Below are 22582 nucleotides of genomic sequence, written 5' to 3'. Positions count from 1 at the left end.
ATCTCTCCAATGGTGAAGAATCACGTAAAAAAAACACATTATTGGATCTGAATCTGGATCTTCACCAAAATCGAATCAGTTCGTCCTTGTCACACGCCTAAGCTGTCCACTAAATTTCATCAGAATCCGTCCACAACTTTTTTGAGATATTCAACACAAAAACAAACAGACAAACAGGGGTGAAAATATAACCACCTTCCACCTTCGGTGGCAGAGGTAACAAGAGTCAACTATGCTCCCGCTCAGAGGACCATGTGACCAAACACAAATGGCACATCATGCGATCTCGCATGGGCACGATGGCTCCCCTCGGGAGCTTGTATGTTTTAGGTATGATGGGGGTATGATTTGAGAAGTGTGCTTTTTTTGTTTTGTATTCAGTCAAAGCTCATGGAAGGGCTAGGGCGGATGGTGTACAGTGATAGGAAGTAGTGAAGACATTTATTATTTGGGGATGGTGTACAGTGGTAAGTATTACAGTGCATACTTGAGTATTGCATGTTTACATATGCAGTCACCCTGGTTAAAATGAACCCCCTGCTTATTATGATCGTGACATTCAGAGCATATTTTAGTCAATGCATATTTATCCTGTTATAAGGATACAAATTACTGGAAAACCCTGATACAACGACTGCTATGTCCCGCAATGTTGAACACAAATACAAGACTGCACATAAGAAAAATGCTGAAATACCGATGAGATTACCGAAAATAATTATCAAAAACATCAAAGGAAACAATCATTTTATTACCTCCTCCACCTAATGTGGACAAAGGTTATGTTTTCACCAGTTTGTTTGTTACTCAGCAAGAGAAATGTAACCTTGGCAAAATAATTTTGCCAAGTATGTTGGTCTGTAATGTATGTTTGTCTGTCTGTCACACGATTTTTGTCCACAGTTTTCAAGCAATCATTCCAAAAAAAAGTGTATGTGGGTGATTGGCCAAGGACAGCAACGCACATTTTTGGTCAGGATCTGAATCCGGATACGAGAATTTTTAAAGTGATTCTTTAACATTGAGGAATGGGGCCAAAACGATAAAGAGCACAATATATCAAAAAGTTATAGACAGATTCGGCCGACACTTGGTGGATATGTTCGGTATGCGACAAGGAAGAATTTATATAATTTTGGTGAAGATCTGATTCCAGATCTGGATATGAGAATTTTTGCTTAATTGAAGTGATTTTTCATCATTGAGAGGGGCTAAAAATGACATGTGTGTATATATATATATATATATATATATATATATATATATATATATATATATATATATATATATATATATATATAAACAGCTACAGTGCCTATAGAAAGTCGACACCCCCTTTCAAAATTTTCACCTTTTGTTGCCTTATAGCCTGGAATTAAATTTCATTGAATGAAACTTTTTCCACGTTTATTTACACAATGTAACCCACAGCTTCCAAGTGAAAAACAAATTCTATAAATTTCAGAAAATTAATTAAAAATACAAAACTAGAATACCTTGGTTGGATAAGTGTCCACCCCCCTTATAATAGCAATTGTAAATTAGCTCAGGTGGAACCAATCATCTTCAAAATCAATCACACACCAAGTTAAATGGCCTCCACCTGTGTTATATTGTGTGATTCTGATTATTTCAGAATAAAATCAGCTTTTCCTGAAGGTTTTCTCTGCTGGGTAGTGAATTTCACAGCAAAGACTCAAGCATGAGAACCAAGGAGCTTTCAAAAGACTTCTGGGATAAAGTTGTGGAAAGGCAAAGATCAGGGGATAAAAATATTTCAAAGGCCTTGGAGAAGTCTTGGACAATCATTAGGAAGTGGAAGCCATATGGTACCACCAAGACCCTGCCTAGATCAGGCCATCCCGCCAAACTGAATGACCAAGTTAGGAGCAGACTGATCTGAGAGGTCACCAAGAGGCCAATGGCAACTTTGAAAGAACTGCAAGCCTTTATGGCAAAGACTGATCACTGTGTACATGTGACAATAATATCCCAAGCACTCCACAAATCTGCCCTGTATGGTAGGGTGGCAAGAAGGAAGCCATTACTCAAAAAAGCCCACCTTGAGTCCCGTTTGAGGTATGCAAAAAACTACTCTGGAGATTCTGAAGCCATGTGGCAAAAAACCAAGGTGGAACTTTTTGGTCAAAATGCAAAACGTTATGTTTGATGCAAACCCAACACAGGACATCACCCAAGGAAAACCATCTCTACTGTGAAGCATGGTGGTGGCAGCATCATGTTATGGGGATGGTTCTCATCAGCAGGGACTGGGGCACTTCTCAGGATAGAAGAGAAAATGAATGGAGTAAAATACAGCAACATCTGAGAGGAAAACCTGCTGCCCTCTGCAAGAAAGCTGAAATTGGGATGGAAGTTCACCTTTCAACATAATGATCTGAAGCACACAGCCAAAGCTACACTGGAGATGCCAAGGAAAAAACAGATAAATGCCATTGAGTAGCCCAGAGAGAGCCCTGACATATATCCATTTGAAACTCTGTGACATGACTTGAAGATTGCTATTCATCAACACTCCCCATGCAACTTCACTGAACATGAACAGTTTTGTGCAGAAGAATGGGCAAATATTGCCCAATCAACAAGTGGAAATTTGGTAGAGACCTATCCCAACAGACTCACAGCTGTAATTGCTGACATAGGTCCTCCCACCAAGTATTAACTCAGGGGATGGACACTTATCAAACCAAGATATTGTAGTTTTGCATTTTTAATTACTTTTCTTGAACTTGTAGAATTTGTTTTTCACTTGGAAGATGTGGATTACGATGTGTAAATAAAAGCAGAAAAAGTCTGATTTAATGCAATTTACTTCCAGGCTATAAGGCAACAAAAGGTGAAAATTTTGAAAGGCGGTGAAGACTTTCTCAGGGCACAACATATGTTTGTGTGTATGTATGTATATATATATATATATATATATATATATGCATGATATCTCAAAATGTTGTGGATAGATTCAGACAAAACTTTGTGGATATGTTGTGTGTGTGACAAGGATGAACCAATTCGATTTTGATAAAGATCTGAATCCGGATCCAGAAACAACAATTTTTTAAACAAGTGTTCTTCACCATTGAGAGATCAGGACAAAAACGATAAATGGCATGCTATCTCAAAAAGTTGTGGATGAGTTGTTGCAAAAAATAAAAAAATAAAAAACTGTGGATGAGTTGCTTAGGTGACAAGAACAAGCCGTTTTGATTTTGGTTCAGGTACGGAGCCAGATCCGCCTATCAGTGGGATACAAAAGATGCACTGTTCAGGCTGGTGGAGGTATGCTGCTACCAAAGGCCATTCGAATTAGTAAGACCTCCCATTAGTAAGACCTCCTATTACATAGGAGGCTCATATCAGTTGTCGAGTTTGTTTCTGTAATTTGTGCCCCCAATATTTTATGGTGCCTCAGAGTTTCTTCGACAGCTAGGAGTAATAATCCACCATTTCGGGGTTTTTTTCCTTCCTTTTTTCTGCCAATGTCCATGCTCTATCTCGTAGCCAGCTCGAACTTTCAGAATGAAATTTTTCATGAATTATGGGAATACAAAGTATACGTGGTTGACTTTTTTGACCTTGACCTAATTATAAGGTCATAACCTATAAATTAGATCTTTTTACATGTTTCAGCATAACACAACTAAGGTTTGTTTGATCGAAACGAAATTTCCCTCTCTATATAGCCTAGAATGAGGAGCATTTACCTTTAATTTATATTATACCCTCCAAGTTAAAGGTCAAGGTGAAATTTCATTTTGAAGAATCACTCAATTTTGCCCAAGTGAAATCTCAAAGACTGCTTGGCCTTTCTCGATCTTCTTGCATCATAATAGTCTACCTGCACTGAAGTTGTGCACCTGACAATTGTTTTGTGTCCTTTATCTATCTTTTTCCGATTATAACATAACAAAAAAAACACCCATTTTTGGTAATCAGGTCATAATCCAAATAATAATTTTCCTCCGATTTTGTTGACAAAAAATTTTCTCCGATTTTCATGATGTTTAGTTTTATGGAGCGATTGTACATGGGGACACATTTTCCTAATTTACACTCTATCCATAAATATTGAAGGTTAAGGTCATATGGCGGTCCAAAAAATAATATGGCCATAATTGGACCCTGGGAAGGCTTACCCTTGTCGATCTTTTGTGATCGTAGATATATAGTTTTATACCTACTCTCATATTTTTTGGCGGATGACCTGTTAGCATTTTGCAACACCCAAAGTAGTTGTAAAAACCGTGGTGATGTAATTATACAATAAACAGTATTTGCATGACATCAGTATACAATGACAGGTCTTCACTTAGATTGAGAGTATCTTCATGGTTTATCAAACGACTTTCAGTGTAAAATACAACTTTGTAGTTTTGATTTCATGAGAGCAGTGCGTTTTCCTTTTCGGTGTGAGAAAGGCCAGAGTGGATGTGACAGCAATCTGGTGCGAGGAAGAATGGGCAGACAGTGAGAAGGAAAAGTAGATAACTATTTTAAAGGCAGAAGGAAACATGATATGTCAATTTTAATTTCCTGTTTGGATTCCACATTCATCTGGAAAGGCAAGAAGAAAGGCATTTAATCGAAAACACAATGTTAATTAAAAACCCATGAATCATGTGGAGAGATCTATTTTTATAACATAAAAAGTTGAGGAATGGAGGAGTTTGAAGACTGAAGAATGTGTGTGTGTGTGTGTGTGTGTGTGTGTGTGTGTGTGTGTGTGTGTGTGTGTGTGTGTGTGTGTGTGTGTGTGTGTGTGTGTGTGTGTTTACAATTTATTGACAGGTCTCATGTTGTCCTTTTTGCACCTGGGTGTGCTGACCATTCTTGTATATGTGTGTGAAGTTGACAAATGTTTCCATTGTTTGACAAAACGTTTCATTATCCTCACCAGAGGAGAGGCTATTGCATTTGGGAACATCTGTCTGTTTGTTACTTGCAAAATCGAATATTTCCAATTTAATTCATTGGTCTAGTCTGTTATTCTGTCTGTCTGTCTGTCTGTCTGTATGTCTGTATGTTTGTTTGTCTGTCAATCGCCTGCAGGGCACAATTTTACTCCGATCTTCATGAAACGTAACCACCTGGTATAGGTAGGCAGAAGCTTGAAGCCTATTGTTTTTGAGATCAATAGGTCTAAAGGCCAAAGTCACATAATTCGTCAATATATTCAACCAAAGAAGCACACCGAGCTGTTAGTAGTGACCCGTCCAGGATTGTAACCCGAGCCAAGAAACTGCTTCTGCAGAACCAACACTGAATAGTACATGATGATGGTGAGTGTTTTTCTTTTTTCCCCCTCTGCTTCTGTCATCTGTGCATTTTGCTCAATGACCAGATGGTGCACAATGGGTGAAAGGTATTAATTTGTCTTACACATTCACAAATTGTGTAACATGTGTTCTCTTATTGTGCTTGACTTACACAATAGCATTTTGATTCTGGGGACATTTTATAGACAATGTGGAATGATGAAATGTACTTCTGCACAAGATGTAACACAAACACGAAACTCAGGCACAAACACTGGAACCATAAATAGAAGCCTTTTAAACACATTAACGTGTGAAGTCCTGCGGCAGGCATGTCATTTCTTTATCCTCTTTTGTGGGGTATATTCATGAAGTCATGCCAGCTGAGTGATTGATTTTCCTCATGAATAGTTTTTGCCTACCACTGCATATGCAGTATTTATTTTCCTTCTGTACCATGTTTGCTTGAGCGTTTAATACCTTTTTTTTGTCATGGGTGGGGGAGACGAGGGCTCTTTGGTGCATGCACGTGGCATATTAGTGGGGCGGCTTAGCTGATCAATTGTGCACTTTCCCTTAAAAGCATGAAACTTGGCACATGGTTAGAGTAATACAATAGAAAGATTTTTAGTCCAGGGTCCACTGGAAATTGCACCCCGTATGGTGGCCATCTTGGATTTCAAAATGGCCACCAGTGTGGACCTGTTTTGTTAAATATCTCCTTAACTAGTACAGATAGAGACAGTTGAACCGCCTATACCTACATTTTACAGCTCTAGGAAGCCAATAGTGACATAAAATGCTGGAAAATTGTGGCTGCCATCTTGAAATCCAAGATGGCCGCCATTGACAAGCTATTTTGCTCAATATCTCATTAAGTATTAAAGATATCAACACAGTTTTAATGCTTATACCTGTGTTTTAGGGGTCTAGGAATCCAATGGTGAGATTGAATATGTGGCAGCTATCTTATAATCCAAGATAGCCACCATCCAAAGGCTAACATAAACTATCATCAGTTAGCACAATACGTGAAGGAATGAACCATCAAGAAAACATCACAAGCAGTTGGCAAAAAACCACAGTTACCGTCACTTGACTTTTCTAGTCTCTGTTGCATTCCCCATCACAATAACAAAGTGACGTGCATGGAAGTGCAGACTTCTTACACCTGCAGCGATCAGTGCATCCATTTGTGCATCCACAACGGATAAGTTCATTGCAGATCTTTGCGGCTTCCGGTAGTGTTGTCCAAATCGGTTTAAACTGACCGTCGGATGTTTTTTTCCCAACCCCACTCACTTGGACATGGGAGCTCAGGCTGTGCATGTCATGCCTGGCCCCAGCATAATGCTCCTTGGTACACTGCACACCTAACATGCTGCACCAGAGCATGGTGTGTAGGCGGAATTGATTCCAGAGATCTGCCTTTCTTTGCAAACAGTTTCTTTCGTGCTGTATTAATGTCACTACAGGTACTTGTGCGATCATACATCAAAATGACGAATCTTGCAATAATGCTCATACAGGACTCAGTTATATCTGTTTGTTCATGGTTGACTTCAGATAGTGCATCTGTGAGCTCTGGGAACGACTCCCATACAGCCCATGCAGTTCGCTTACCTTGCCCAACAAACACCGACACAGTGTCACATCCTGTCAGTGCATGAAACATGGGGAGGGCCTTAGACTTCTCAGGGCCGAGAGCAGTGGCTACGTCATGTGCAGGGAGGAATCGCAAGCCCTTCCCTGTTCCAAAGGCTAACCATATCTTCACAGAAAGTCTCTGAGTTGCCATAACTGCAAGTACGACAACATCTGTATCAATGGTTCGGATTAGGATCCTGTCATTCCCTCTCTGTGCCGCATCAGCTGCATGAAGGAACATGCGGCCATCTGCCTCTTCTTGGCTGCATGGAGCAAGTGATTCTAGATTCATGCGTGGTGGAGCAGTAAGAACCTCTGTTTCCAGTGTGACTACAAACTCTTTGCTCTGGTCTTCAACTGACTTGATTATTTCATTGGACAGGAAACTGAAAAGTTTGTCTTGTTTTGGTCGACACGAAGAAAATTCTGCCATTGTCCAGGAACTGCAACTGAGGTACCCACACGGCGGCGAACTCCCCTGCCACGCTTTTCTCGGGTCATGCTCTTCAGATTTCAGGCAGGTAACGATCCCACACCAGGTCAAGTCGGATGGCAGTTTTGTACTGGGAGAGAACAAATGGGATGAATACCTCTTTGGCATATTCCCCAAAGGTCTTCGCTGTTCCAGGCTTTAGCATTTGAACAATCGCTGCCCCATCATTTATTATGCATGTAACCTCTGGAGCCTGTGTACTTGCCGGTGCAATTTCCTCAAAGCATTGCAAAAGATCACTCTTTGTTCCAGTTCGAAGCTTCCCTGCCTGGGAAAGGAATGGAGGGAAAGGCTGATTTTCATGACAGAAAAAATCATCAAGGTTTCCCTCACGTGTCTGACAAGCAATGTAAAGGTGGGAAAACAATTGCACATCGCCCTTTAATTGAGGCTACCTTCTGTTTGTCTTTAGGCTGGGCTTTTCCTGATAAGCTGCCAAATAATGGCAACTTGTTGCGGGAGAGGACATCATTGAGAGGCTTTTTACGCTCGATGAGCCTTTCTTGCACAAATGATTCCAAAGCCTCCTTCCCCACTTTCTGCACATTTTGCACACTGTGAATAACTGATGAGCTTGCAATGTCTTTTGTGTCGAGGACCACAATGTCAGTGGTTTCTTCAAGAAATGGATTACCAGCACACTCTCGAACACGTTTGTCTGTTTTGAAAGTAGAAACCTCATGAAGTTTCTCTTTTCCAGATGACCGCCCACAGAAAAAGCAGAGATCTTGAGAAATTGATGATGCAGAACTTGACCGAGTGCGCTTAGAAACACCAAATGTACCTTCACCTGCATCATCAGCCGGTATATATTTAGAACGCTTCCTTGCACATTCCAGTTTTGAATTGTTGTACGTAAGTCTGCCTGTTGTAGTTGTACTATGCCTGTTGTACTATGCCAACGTGCATTATGAGCAATGAAAGCTGCCTCAACACCATGACCTTCGTCCAATGTGTCAATGTTTATCGTTCTAGGCAGCAGACCGAGGTTATTAAACTCGAGGAGATTATCAGCCAATGTTTTTTACCCTGCGAGTGTTGCTTCACCTTGTTCACCTTTTCGTTGACTGGGAAACTGAACCTTTTCAGTGTTGTTCTGTTGACAAAGAATGCAGAGCTCCAACTGAATCACTCGACCCATTTCAGCATCTGGCTTAGATGGGTCCACAAGTTTGATGCGCTTTGCCATCTCCAGTTGCAGATGAACAGGCCTATGTAGGGTTGATCACTTGTGCAGTCACCATAATAATGGATGATGTCCCTGAAATGAGTAGATGCATAACTACTACCAGTTTCATAGTTTGATCAATATTTTAAAGCATCAAAAATTTATTTGTCTCTGAAATGTGAGCATAGACCTTTAGAGCAAAATAGCTGTGGATGGCGGGATTTCAAGATGGCAGCCACAATTTTCAAACATTTAATGTCACCATTGGCTTCCTAAAGCCCTAAAATGTAGTTATAGGCGTTTCAACCGTCTCGATATCTGTACTAGTTTAGGAGATATTTAACAAAACAGGTCCACAGTGGTGGCCATTTTGAAATCCAAGATGGCCACCATACGGGGTGCAATTTCCGGTGGCCCCTGGACTAAAAATCATTGTATGGTGTTACTCTAACCATGTGCCAAGTTTCATGCTTTTAAGGGAAGTGCACAATCGACCTGTTTTTTGGAGCTAAGCCACCCCACTATATGGCAGGGAGAGAAGGTGAGGATTTGGGGGACGTTGTAAACATTCCCAAATTTTAACACCATCCTAAATTATATGGATTCTCCATTTTGACTGGTAGTTTTAAATAATGTTTCTCAAATAATTTAGGTGAGAAATTCCACTTTTGTTGAAGGTTCAGAGAATAGGCCTGCCTACCAATTGTTATTTTGCAATCTACCGAAGTCCAGTTCACCCAATGCCCAAGAAGGCTTATCTGGTATCTCATTGTGCAGGTAAAGTGAGCCATACAATGAGGCAACATGTCTGTGTGAATAGCAAGCAAATTACCTCAATGCTTAAAAGATTTGTCTTGTGTTCACCTGTCAATTGTGTGTTGTTGCATGAAATTCACACATGAATAACTCTTATCTGAATGCTGCCCCATAATCTGTGCCAAGTAAAGCAGGTTTTACTCAACAAGAAAATTGCCCACAATTTGCCAGAATCTGTCGGCATCGCATCCACTTATATCAACAATATCCACAAGGTTTTATATGCACAAAAGACATGCTCTGGAATCTGAGTTAGGTGGACAGTTTTGACGAGTTATCCATTTCGGAATTTTCTTCTTGAAAAGGCAAATTTGGTCTTTTTTTTTCCCCCTTTGATTTAATTTTCAACGACAGAGTACTAAACGGAGGAAATTGCCATTTTATTTTGAAATTCAACTGGAGAACACCTCGGTTTCAAGCTCATGTTTGTTTTGTTTTTTTTCAGACAAACATCATGTGATTGTGGTAATCACCCGAGAATAACTATCGAGGATTTGCACAGACTTGCCTTGGTGTTGCTTAAGATTGCATTTCTCCAGCATTTTAATTAAAATTGGGGTCGCTGGTGAAAACTGCCATGCCACATTGCCCCCCTGTAGTTCAATGCCATCACAGCAAAATCATTGGAGGGCACTAATACATTTAGACAAGCAAAGGTTGAATTCAATTTTTACTATGGGATTATGGCAGCATGCTCTCTGCAGTATCCACTATTAACTCGGAGGCTTAATAGTGGGGCAACTTAGCTAAATATAGCATAACAATTGTGCATTTTGTAAGGAAAGCACCAAATTTGGCACACTAGTAGCCTATCATATTATGAACAGATTTGGATAATGGGCCATCTCAAATTCAGCCGCTGATGGCTGTGGCAGCCATTTTCCACTGCCATCAAAAATTTTGAGAAGGCCCAATATCCAAATCTGTTCATAATATGATAGACTACTAGTGTGCCAAATTTGGTGCTTTCCTCACAAAATGCACAATTGTTATGCTAAGTTGCTCCACTATAAGTCCCATCTCGAGCCGAATCGTGCACTTTATGATGCAAGTATGAAATTTGGCACACAGTTGATGATGGTGTGAGTCGTCGCTTTTGACGAATCTCTCCCCTTCGTTGGTGTGCTCACGAAGCATTGTGTGTTGTGAGATGGCTGTATCATCCAATGCGGGATCCACAGCGTCTTCAGCAAACATCGCAGGTATCGGCTGTTCTTTGCGGAGGTGGACGTTGGCAAGTTTTCCTTTCTTGCCTCTGCTGTCTCTTGATAGCAAGTCTCCCACATTCAAAGTGGTCCAAGCCTTTGCGGCAAATGTTACGCCAAGCTGACCTGACGTTCCCAGGTGGCAACTGCAATGGCACAAGATTTGAGTGTAGACTTAAGGACATCCTTATAAAGCTTCCTTTGTCCACGACGTGACCATTTACCAAATTTAAGTTGGCCGTGGAAAAGCGCTTTCGGGATTCTATGGTCTTTCATATGTGTGAGGTGTCCTGACCAGCAAAGCTGGGCTTGCATCAGGAAATACTCAATTCCTTCAATGCGACAGCAGTCTAGGATTGAAGTGTTCGGTATTCTGTCTCACCAGGTGATGCCAAGAATCTTACAAAGGCATCGCATATGGAATTGATAAAAGCGTTCGATAAGATGATGATCGGGTGTCCAAGATTTGCATCTGTACAGAAGTGTTGAGAGGACAGTCGCACGATAGACACTAATCTTGGTGTCCAGGTGTACACCACATCCATGCCAAAGGCAATGTGTCAATCTTCCAAGGGACACACATGCTTCACCGAGTCTTGCTGTTACTTCGTCATCAATCATTATATTTTGGGAAAGGACACCTCCGAGGTAGCAGAACGTATCAACAACTTTGAGTGCCGTGTCATCAATGGTAATGTATGGGACAGTATATGCACCTTCTGGTCTCATCTGAAGCATAGCCTCTGTGTTTTTGAGGCTAATTGTAAGGCCATAGCGATGAGAAGATTGCGCAAAGGAGTTGACAATAAATTGCAAGTCTTTGAGATTATGACTGAAGAGTGCACAGTCAGTGGCAAAAAGTAGATCATGGAGCAACATTTCTGTAATTCTCGACTTGGGCTTCAGACGCTGCAAATTAAAGACCCTACTATCAGTGCAAAACTGAATCATCACTTCTCGGGTGCAATGGAAACATTGTTACCCCGTGTGGTAACAGGAAATGGCTCAGAAGTGCATCCACTGTCCTTCACATGAGCAACCATGGCATCATGGAGAGATCTGATGATGTTAACCAACTCAGCGGGACAGCCAACTTTGTGCAGTAGCTTTCACAGGCCTTCTCTACTGTCCAGATCAAATGCTTCCGTAAGGTCGACAAAGACCATATACAAGTCGCAATATTATTCTCTAATCTTTTCCTGGAGTTGATGAGTGGAGAACATCATATCGGTCGTGCCACGTGCAGCGCGAAAACCACAGTGACTTTCTGCGGTGATGTTGTTTGCAATTGTTGATGACATGCAATTAAGAATGATGCGGGCAAGTATTTTCTCAGCAATAGATAGTAGGGCCATGCCACGGTTGTTGTTGATACACGACCTATGACCGACCGACCACAGGCTTGTTGCAGCAACTCTGAAGTTGCACCTAAAATCCAGGAGAATGGTACCATCCCAGCCTAGGCTGGATGTTGGCAAGCTCAAGGATGAGAGGGTAGCTGAGGAGTTTACAAACAGGCCGAGTGGAGATTTTGGGGGTCTGGGTGCTTTTGGAAATCCTGAATAGTTGTGGAGTGCCTGAAAGACCACCATCCTTGATGTTTCCGGTGGATGTCTTGGAACTCACCATAGGACAAAGAAGAATTTTGTCTCTCAAGGGACACTGAAAACCATTGAGCAGAATCGCAGGGCCAGGCTTCATGACAGAGCTGAGCTGTTCAGGGAGTTGAGGAGTAAAACTAAGTTCACTGAGGGAGGACAAGGAGGCCAATGTGCGAGGAATGTGTGAGGGGGTAGAGCATCACCTGTGGTCAAGTGATTGTCATCCTGCTTACAGGGGAATTCATGCATTGCGTTCCTCAAAGCCCATCCCTCGGTGTACTGCAATTAGAGCGGAGGGTGGTGGGCTCTTGACAGAGGAGTCCGAAGTGAAGGCCTGTTGGGCCAGTTACATTGAGCGGCTGTACCAGGCTGACCCACCAGCTATTGAGTTGGATGTCAGGGGTGTTATTATCCCTATTGCTGACCCTCCAATCAACTGTGAACTAACTTTGTTTGGGGAAGCACAGGCTGCGGTGAACCGGTTGAAATGGGGTAAAGCTATAGGGATCTGTGGCATCCATGCTGAACTTCTCAAGGCTGGTGAAATGCTGTACTTACAGTTCTGTAAGTTCTGTAAGTAACTAAATCGTTACTTGCAGTTCTGTGCTCTTCCTGGAACACAGGCATCATCCCAACTGACTGGAAGTTGGGCCTTGTTGTCGCTCTCTGGAATGGGAAGGGTGATCGTCAGGACTGCAACAACTACCGAGGGGTGGCGCTGCTCTCAGTGCCGGGCAAGGTCTTTGCTCGGATAAATCTTGATAGGGTTCGCCACCATCTGCTTGAGCACCAACGCCCAAAGCAGTCAGGCTTTACACCAAAGAGGTCAACGATTGACCGTATTCTTGCTGTTCAGGTCCTCACCGAACGCAGACGAGAGTATCGACAGGGGCTGCTTGCAGCCTATGTTGATCTCTGTAAAGCATTCAATTCAGTGAATCAAGATGCCCTCTGGAGAATTCTCTGTCTTCATGGGGTGGCCCCAAAACTGATGAATCTGATGTTTGAACTATACTCTCGGACTGGGAGTGCTGTGAGATGCGGCGATGCATTACATGGCCAAAAGTATGTGGACACCTGCTCATCCAAAGTCTCATTCTAAAATCATGTGCATTAACAAGAAGTTAGTCCCCCCCTCTCCCACCCACTCTTTGCTGCAAAACAGTCTCCACTCTTCTGGGAAGGCTTTCCACTAGATGTTGGAACATTGCTGCACGGATTTGCTTCCATTCAGTCACAAGAGCATTTATGAGGTCTGGCAATGATGTTGGGCGATTAGGTCTGGTTTGCAGTCAGCATTCCAATTAATCCCAAAAGTGTTCGATGATGTTATGAAATGATGGAAAAAGGATATATAGCATGATATTTCAAACATGCATTGGGCCCGATATGTTCTCGTGGATCAGGCATTACGTGTCGGAGCTATGCGCTCTACCGAGTGCCCTTCTCGTTTCACATGTTGTCACTCAAGATATGTTTGTAGAAACATTGTCAAATGTTCATTCACATTCACCACACTTGCACAGTGTTGTGCATGTCAAGTCTGCCTTCTTGCATTTGCACTGTCCCCTGCATCCTTTGGTGCATGGCATGCTTTTTGATAACTTAAGCACAATATCCACATTTGATGACTGTGCGATACGCTTCACCAGCAGGTGGAACAGTCATCCATTTAATCTTCAACTGTGCACTGGACATCTCCAACTTGGCAACTGTGGAGCTTTGATCATCATTGCTTGACCCCATACATGACCTACCTGGATGCTGGATAAGGGAAATACTAGTCCCATGGAATGATGTTTGAGCGCTAGTTGAGGTAGGGTCGTGATCTGTAGTTGTCGACTGCTGATGATGTGAATATGCCAATCTTGAGGGATTTGTGGATAAACAGCTCCTGTTGATTCAAAGTGGTTGAAGGCAAAATTGACCGGATCAGCAGACATACGGAGAACATGATCATATGTTACAGAGAGTCCCATCTTGTAAAGAGTATCAATCAGACCCTTGGATTTCGTCTTGGAATGCACATATGTTCCAAGGAACAGAATCAGTGGAGCTTCACGATCTCAGTTTTGTCTGGTAACTATTGATTCTGTTGTCAGATGGTGAACAGAGTTATACAGTAACAGTTGTGAGATGGTGTTGCTTGTGATTGACAATTTGATTCAATCTGGTACCGTGGGGTATCATGGTAACAAGAGTAAGCATTGACAAAGGCACTCATCTCTGCTGGAAATCACCTGCGAAAGCATTATCAAATGATGGTCATTCATTAGTGAACATATCATGTCAGATAATATCTGCAACACATGGCATCATGACTGTCTTGGTTTCTCCATTGAGTTGACAAGTTCTACTAATAGATTTGCCAGCAGTAACACTTGGTACTAGTAGAATGTCATGCCCCCACTGTGTGCCTTGAACTCGGGGAAGTCTCTAAGTATCCTCTTCTTCAATCAGGCCGCATGGATGCTTGATGGTGCATCCCCTTGTAGCTGATATAACCTGGACGTATATAGTTTGGTCAGTTCTGAGAGATGTAACACTGGTGTTGCCTCATCACTATCCAAGACTTCATCAATGTGGGAGAGTAGTTCTGCAAAGGCAGTGTTCCTGGCTATATCTGGGGTAGTGCTCATCTGTGATGCACTCGATCAAGCACGATCTCAGTTATAGAGAGCGACCAAGCATTGAGGATGATATTTCATCTCTGTAGCTACAACATTACCTCTACTCAGCTTGGCCAATAAATGCTGATATTGAAGAATAATGGCACATTGTTTTGCTTTTGGATCTAGATCTCCAGCGGATACATTCCAGAGAGGATTAGTTGACGTTTTGTGTTTTTTGCAGAAGAGGCAGGTTGCATTTTGATGGCTAGACTGTGATATCTTATGTCATGTAAACCTCTCAGGACTCTCATTAATGCTCTTGCATTTTGTTGCACGTTGTAAATTTTTCTCATTGTATTTTAGACTGCAGCTCTTGTGATACTTGGCATGTCTCTGTATGACTGTGGATTCAAGACCATCAGCATCATCAAGACGATCCAGTTTTATGAAGAATGGCAACTGACTGAGCTCATACAAGGCAGGAAGATTTTTAGCTCATGTTTGGTTTCCAGCACCATCAAATACATGATCCAAAGGAAAGTCAACTTTTCATCTGTTACTTGTTCACAGAGAAAACAGTTACTCCAATATATGGCCGTCAAAGTCGCAGGAGAAGTGTCACTTTTCATCAATTTCAACACATTTGCCATTTTATGCTGCTTAAGGGTAATCTGAAGAATATTAAAATAAACCAATGTCACCCGCAGGGTGACCCGTATCTTGCCAAAAGGTGACCACGTGTGACTTCCTTAAGGTCACACTGAGGTGAACAGAGCTGCTATCCACCAGGAGCGACTCCTTGAGGAATATCTGCCTACGAGAGATTCCGATGAGAATCGTTCTACAGAGTAACCATGAAAAATATGCTTTTGCCTCATAACGTCACCAAATGACGTCATAATGTCTCAAGCTTGACATATCTAGAAAGCACTCAACGCGGTGTTCAATTTGAGGTACTACACGATATGGTTCCGAAAACTTGAAAATTTGACCTTGGGGTCAAATATGTTTGACCTCAGGCGCTAACCATGAAGGTCAAGGCCAATCGCCACCAAAAATTAATCAGCTGAGCGCCAGACCATGAACTATATTCCCATGAAGTTTGAAGACGATCCGATCAAAATTACTCAAAAAATAAGGGTTTCGTCAACTCCCCTGATTTGCGACAAAATGACCTTGACCTTTGACCTTGACCTTCAAAATTTTATGCGCTGAAAGGGACCTCTATAGGCCTCTGATATGCAAAGTTACAAAAATTTCCAATGATAACTGTGCTCTGCAGAGTGATTGATACGTGATTACAGATCAAAAAAAACAAAAAACATATTGTTGCGGATTTGCGCCCGCCGGCGTGCGACGGCCACGTAACTCGAATCGCGGCACGTCGCCCACCGGACGGACAATCCAGTCGTGACCCTCTCGGACTAACGCCGGGAACCAGCCACGGGTGGACCTTTCGGTCTCACCGCGATCGAGCCAATCAGCCCCCGCGTGGGATAGGGTTGCTCGCCAAATTCGACCTACCTAAGTACCCACGCGGAGGGTAGACCGGGCGATCGCACCTCGCCGCAGGTCGACTTCGGAGACGGGCCACTTAAGCGACCCGTTCCGTACTATCGGGATAACCGAGCGGTGTTATCGTCGACCTCGACGGTTCGATTAATTATCGGGCGTATTCAGCCCACTACCAACCCTTTACGTGAAGCAAGATGAGGATTCAATGGGAGAAATGACGAAGCGAAGCGGGAAACAGTTCAACACAAAGCACATTTATTCGCGGCACACGGGAAGCACACATATTCAATTCCACCAAAAGCACACAGAAAAGAAAAACACAATTCCATTTACACAAAAAGCAAATATAAAAGCGAAAACACAATGCAGAGCTAATACCGACTACCGAGCACACGGCAACACTTATACAATTCTACTTCTCAGACGGCGCCGACAACACATACCCAAAACCAAGGAAAAGAAATACCCTCAAGGATGAGGCGGGCCTGAGGCCGAGACCGGGTCGGCCTACCCGTCTGGTGATGAGACGCGGAGCGGCGATGGCGCCTCAATTCCGCGGGCCTCGCGGACAGTGTCTGGTAGGGGGTGGGAAAGGGGCCCCCTTGGTCGCACTATCTCAGCGCGGGGGGGAAACAGGAGGGGGTTGCTGATGCTCGGGGTATGGAGGATCTTTATTATCCCGCGACGAGCGTCTCCACCTCGGCCAGGTCGCGCTGTCGGCCTCCCTCGGGTGCAGCTTCCTGCACGACGCGAGCACCCCCTCGTCTGGTGTCGCCGCCTTTCCACAGCTCCGTCCCCCCCGTTCCGACTCCAACGCACACGACGAGCAGCTCCACCGCCCGCGAAGTCTTGACTCTCTGTTTCCGACTCTCCTACTCTCCGCCTCTCGACTCTCCGACTCTCTTCCTCTCCTGACTGACGAACACGGTCCTTTTATCAGCCCCGTAGCTTCGCCTTTGACCCCCTCCCTTCGACCTTTCACCTCGCTCCCCATTGGCCCGAGAAAAAGTGGGCGTGAAGGCTTTTTGATCCATAAATTTGCATATATCGATCGCCCTGGGGGCGGGGCCAATTCGCCCCTCGCTCACCGATTGGACGGCAAAAAGTGGGCGTGTGTCGTTTTTGAAGCACAAAATCCGTGATTTTGTACACGCTGTTCGGCGCGCGCCCAGCACGAGTCCAACACCGGTACCCACAGGCGGCGCAAGAACGGTGGCGATGCGACGGCTGCGAGGTGTGACGTGAAGGTCGTGGCGGTTGTGGTGAAGCGGTGGTTGGTGGTGGTTGATGTTGTGATTGTGGTGGTAATCATGGCGGTTGGTCCAAAATAAAGATAGTAAAAGAAAAACGGCTATCCTGAAGAGTCGCAGCACGCATAAATGACATGTATTCCCACTAGACAACGGGTTTGGGCATAACTACACATGCACTTACCGAGATACCTCACCTAAGGGACCTGAATGGTGGTTTGCGAATTTGGTAACCACAACACTACCCCCTCCCCTTTTTACAGACTCGTCCCGAGTCGTCAAATTTTCGTGTGCCATCATGTGTAGTTTTCCCCTAGTACATTTTACCTACGGATCCCTGAGTGCGACATTCATGGTATTCGTGTCCCCAAAATAAATAACCTGAGGGCTGCGTAACTACCTAAACAAACTCACTCACACGGACGACTTAAATAAAATTGCCAGCGCTAGACAGACATGCCGGGGGGCACTCATATGTACAGTACATCTTAACCTTAACTTACAAATTTTACACTAAACCATGGCCCAGGATCATTGAACTCTGCAAAAGAAAAGCAGTTAGCAGGGAGCCAGGCTGCCCGCATGCAGTCTCTGGCTCAAAACAATGCAGGTGACAGGGAAAGTGGCTGGCTGCTCACACGCAGTCCAAGGCCTTCCCTTTTGAACTGAACGCAGTGAACCACAACGGTGCATGGGCTGCACAAACGCAGTCTCCGTGCCAAATCAAGTGGCACACGCAATGAGCACAACGAATGGATGCATGAACACAAACACGGTGCACGGGCCGCCACTGCAGGCCCGTGTTGTAGCTGCCAACGGGGCAGTTCTCGCAGCTTGCAAACTGTTGCCTTGATCCTGGCGCACATGGCAATGAACAGGGGGGGGGGGGCAAAGCAAAAATTGAACGGGGCTGGTGAACCTGGGCAGTGGGCATGGCATGGCAAAGGTAGCAGGCAAACACAGCCGGCAGATGAACTGGCCGGCACAGGCCTTGAAGAACAACAGCCAGCCGGCAGATGAAGTGGGCCGGCACAGGCCCTGAAGCAAAACACGGCCAGCCGATGGCACAGGCCCCGCAGCAAAACAACAGCTGCCGATGAAGTTGGCCGGCCTCTGCCTTGAAGCAAAACACGGCCAGCCGATGAAGTTGGCCAGCCTTTTCCATTCAGTGGAGGTTGGTGGAGGGAGTGTGGTGGTGCTGGCCACTTGGAAGGCGGGCTCGGACCTACCTACCTGTCTCCCTCCCAACCTATCGCCTTTGCCTGTCACTGTACATACCCACTCCCTTAATTTGTCAAACCCCAATTTAGCCCCAACTTATTTTTTTGTTGTTTTTATTTTTACTCCCTCACTATAAATCGTCCCCTAACCCCCTTTATCGTCCTTGTTCGGCTAACCTATCCTGTCACCTAGCCTACTCCCAACCCCTACGTTCCCTTCCCGGAGGGGAACAAGGGAGAGCTAACGTCCTGTGTCGAGGCCCAACGAAGCCTCAGGATGGCCTCCCCAGAGTTCGGCGATCTTAACACCAAGTGGGTCCAGCGGCCCACAACGACAGCGAGGGGATGGATGGTGCGGAGGGGTACATCTCCTAATCTACCCTAACCATTTAACTGTTAAACTACCCCGGGGCTTTCAACAAGCGCCTCTCGCTTAAACTATTGGTTCTAACAACCCAGATTCCCGTCGCCTGTGTTGGTGTCCTTACAATTTCGGGCCTCGCCCCCCAATTTTCTCTCCGTGCCCTCACACGGTCTCCTGGCTGGGACACGTGGCTCCCTTTGGCAGGCACGACCCTCTGCCGAATCTCCCGCTATGGCACCCCCGGGCACTACACTGCCTCCGAGCCCACCAGCTCCCTAACACCGGGGAGTGCCCCCCATGGCACCTCCCCTGAAACGCACACGTGGCAGGCCGGCCTCCCGGGCCCCTTTCCGAGGGTCACCCGTGCCCACAACACTGCCCACGCGGCTAATGGCGCCCCGGGCCCCCGCACCAAGCAGGCGCACCCGTGCCCACTACGCTATCCCGGCCCCCCATGGGCCCTTGGCCTACCGCGGCCGACTAGCCTGGTGCCCGGGGTACCCACTCAGCGATACTCACCTTTCGCAGCCACGCTCCCAAGCCCGTCAACAGGGCTCCTGCACCCCTCCAAATGGGTCTCGAGCCTACATCCCCACCAACAGCAAAACGACCTCCGTTTTGTAAATTTGACTAACCCCCTAACTCACTTTACTCTGACCCCGGGGTCCCTTGGGCGGGAGTCACTCCTCCCCCCAATCACTCATCGCACCATGCATTCCCCATTCGCTCCACTCACACAGACCCGCTGGCCACACTCACTCACCATGTACTCACCTCACAACTCACCAACTCTTCAACACACATACCACTGAACTCTGCCATCCTTCTAACTACCTCCCCTAACTAACTCGTGCTCCCTCGTCGTCCCTTAAACTACAGCACGTTCCTTTTAACACTACGTAGCTAAGCTACGTCCCCACTACACATTCACAAGTCTGTCACTGTCTCCAAATAAATCATTTTATTTCCCAACCTAAATCTGGCTACAATCCCTCGAACTAATCCATTCCACGGACTCCATGAGGACTTACCCCTGCCCCATGAAGTCGGTCTAGCTAAGCTAACCCTTCCCCCTAACTCGTTTCCATCCTGTGCCCAGGTAAGGGGGTCTTTCACCCCTTGCCCAGGAATCCTGTGCACCCGAAAGTGAGGCTTGCTTTTTTTTTTTTTTTTTTTTTTTTTCATGCGCAGCACCTGCGCGGCAACTCGCGCTCTTTGCACTTTGCAACTGCCCGTGACGTCATGCAGCTGCACGTGTTCCTCGTCCCTCCTTGGACGGTGCCATCCGGCCAGGATACCCCTCCTGCCGGATTCCAACCACACGTGCAGCCATGACGTCACCGTGCGCAAAAAAAAAACACAAGCCCCACGTCTCGAGGGGTTCCCCACGCGAACACATGTGCTTTGCCCGTTGGAGCTTAACACACACGATCGCGTGGAGAACCCGTCCGGTCCAAATCCGTTTACCTGCCTAAACTTCGTCCGTCCGCGGGATCGGCAAATCCACCGCGTGCGTTTCCGGACCGGGACTTCACTCTCGCAAGCGAGCACGTGGCGGTCTCGTGCGTTGCACAGCACGAACCGCGTGCTCACTGCTGGGTGAACCCGGCACGGTCCTCGAAACAACTACAGCCGCTACTCGGCTTTCTCTCCTCTGTCGCCGTCTCCGTCTCCATTCCACACACGCATACCTGCGTGTCACGACGCACACAGTCCACTCAATCACATTCACACCGGGAGACGCGGCTGCGTGCTCCCGCATGCCAACCGACATCTCCCTCACATACCGCTCTCTCACACACACGGTCTCCCTTGCACACAGCGACCTTGCACACGGCCGTTCACTCACGCGTGCGGGGGCACTCACCCGCGGTGCCTCACTCGCACTCCGTGCCTCATCCACACACGCGGGGGAACTCACCCGCGGTACCTCACTCATACACACGGCGACACTCACACACGCGGTCTCTTCCACACACGGTGCCTCACCCACACATGGCGTGCTGGGAAGCACGTACTCCGGCACCATCGCCACCACACCACTCACACACGGGGTCGCTTCCACACACGGGGACGCACTCACACCTTGCACCACACACACAGGGACAACCACACTGGGGATTCGTGTCCCCACAAGAGTCTCCGGGGCCTCTATACCCCCCAAGCTCTCCGTGCACTTGTCCACAGCACTCGTCCCCTCAACCTCGCAAAGCACGACCGAACTCACCTGGTCGTGACTCGCCTCAAGGGGGCATACTCCCTCCCCTCGTTCCTGGAGGAGGCCATCCAGGTGCTCGCACTGGGTCTCTACCCAGTCCACCAGCTCAACCCCATTGTCCTCCACTACCTCCGTGTGTGCGTCACTTACCCCGTCCTCACCGTGCAGTCTCTCCTCTATCGTTCCCTTCCCGGCTACCGTCACTGCCAACTCTTCACCCTTTACCTCCCTTGTCTCCACTATTATTTCCGTTGTCGTCACCTCGTGTCTCGTCTCACACGTTTTGGTCTCCCCATTTAATTTTTCCCTTTTGGTCACCGTCGATTCCTCTGTCACGACCCTTGCCCAACACGCCCCCCGAATTATTTTTTCACCCGCCTCCACCGCGGGCCTGTCAGCCGTTGCACCCCCTTCCAGCTCATTTGCTTCCACACGTGGAGTCGCCATTCTCAGCTCCCCGGTCACGGCCTTCATGCCCGCTTGCAGGCTTCGGCCCATGTTCTGCGTCTCACCCCGCAGCTTTTTCGTTTCTTCCTTCATTTGCTGTGTATTCGCATCCATCTTTTCGTTCATGCCTTTCATTACGTTTTTCATATTCGCATCCATTTTTTCGATCATTTGTTTGTTCATGCCTTTCATTTCGTTTTTCATTTCATTTGTCATTGCCGCCAGCATGGCGCATAGCTGGGCCATGTTGGGTGTGCTTGAGTGAGCCGTTTCGGCAGGGGTTGGGGAAGGGTCTTGGTGGAGAGGGGGGGGGAGGTGTCATACACCGCGGCCGCTGCCGCACCCACCTCGGGCCCTGGGTTCAGTTGGGCGAGTCCGTGTTCCTGCACAATCAACATTTCCTGCTCGGGGATTCCATCCTGGACCATGGATTCTACACATTCTACATCCATTTCTAATACCCCCGGCTCCCGCTCGCCTTGATACGCCATCTTGCTTCTCTTAAAGGGTTAATTTGAATCGCTCGTAATTTGGAGGGAATCGGGGGTCGCTTCTCTCACTCCTGGACCGATTCCCGTGAATTTAATTGGAGACAGGACAGCCCGTTTTCCTGTTCTCCGATACCAGTGCCGCGAGGAGGGCGATGGATTTGTATCGCACGACCTGACACCAGTGTTGCGGTATTCGCGCCCGCCGGCGTGCTGACGGCCACGTAACTCGAATCGCGGCACGTCGCCCACCGGACGGACAATC

At 46.1% G+C, this 22582-nt stretch overlaps 1 protein-coding gene and 1 pseudogene across 1 annotated transcript in view; one reads left to right on the top strand and one right to left on the bottom strand.

The window, feature by feature from the left end:
- The window catches only part of KCNJ3 (potassium inwardly rectifying channel subfamily J member 3), a 116994-nt gene that overhangs the window by 16992 nt on the left and 77420 nt on the right, over nucleotides 1-22582 (top strand). The window lies entirely within an intron of this gene.
- LOC147030083 (uncharacterized) lies at nucleotides 6604-7561 on the bottom strand (annotated as a pseudogene).

Source organism: Eptatretus burgeri, chromosome 3, assembly GCF_056783735.1.
Source record: "Eptatretus burgeri isolate ZD-2024b chromosome 3, Ebu_testis_v1, whole genome shotgun sequence".
Lineage (NCBI taxonomy): Eukaryota > Metazoa > Chordata > Myxini > Myxiniformes > Myxinidae > Eptatretus > Eptatretus burgeri.
The sequence above is the reverse complement of the archived record's forward strand: the minus strand, read 5'-3'. Positions and strand labels throughout refer to the sequence as shown.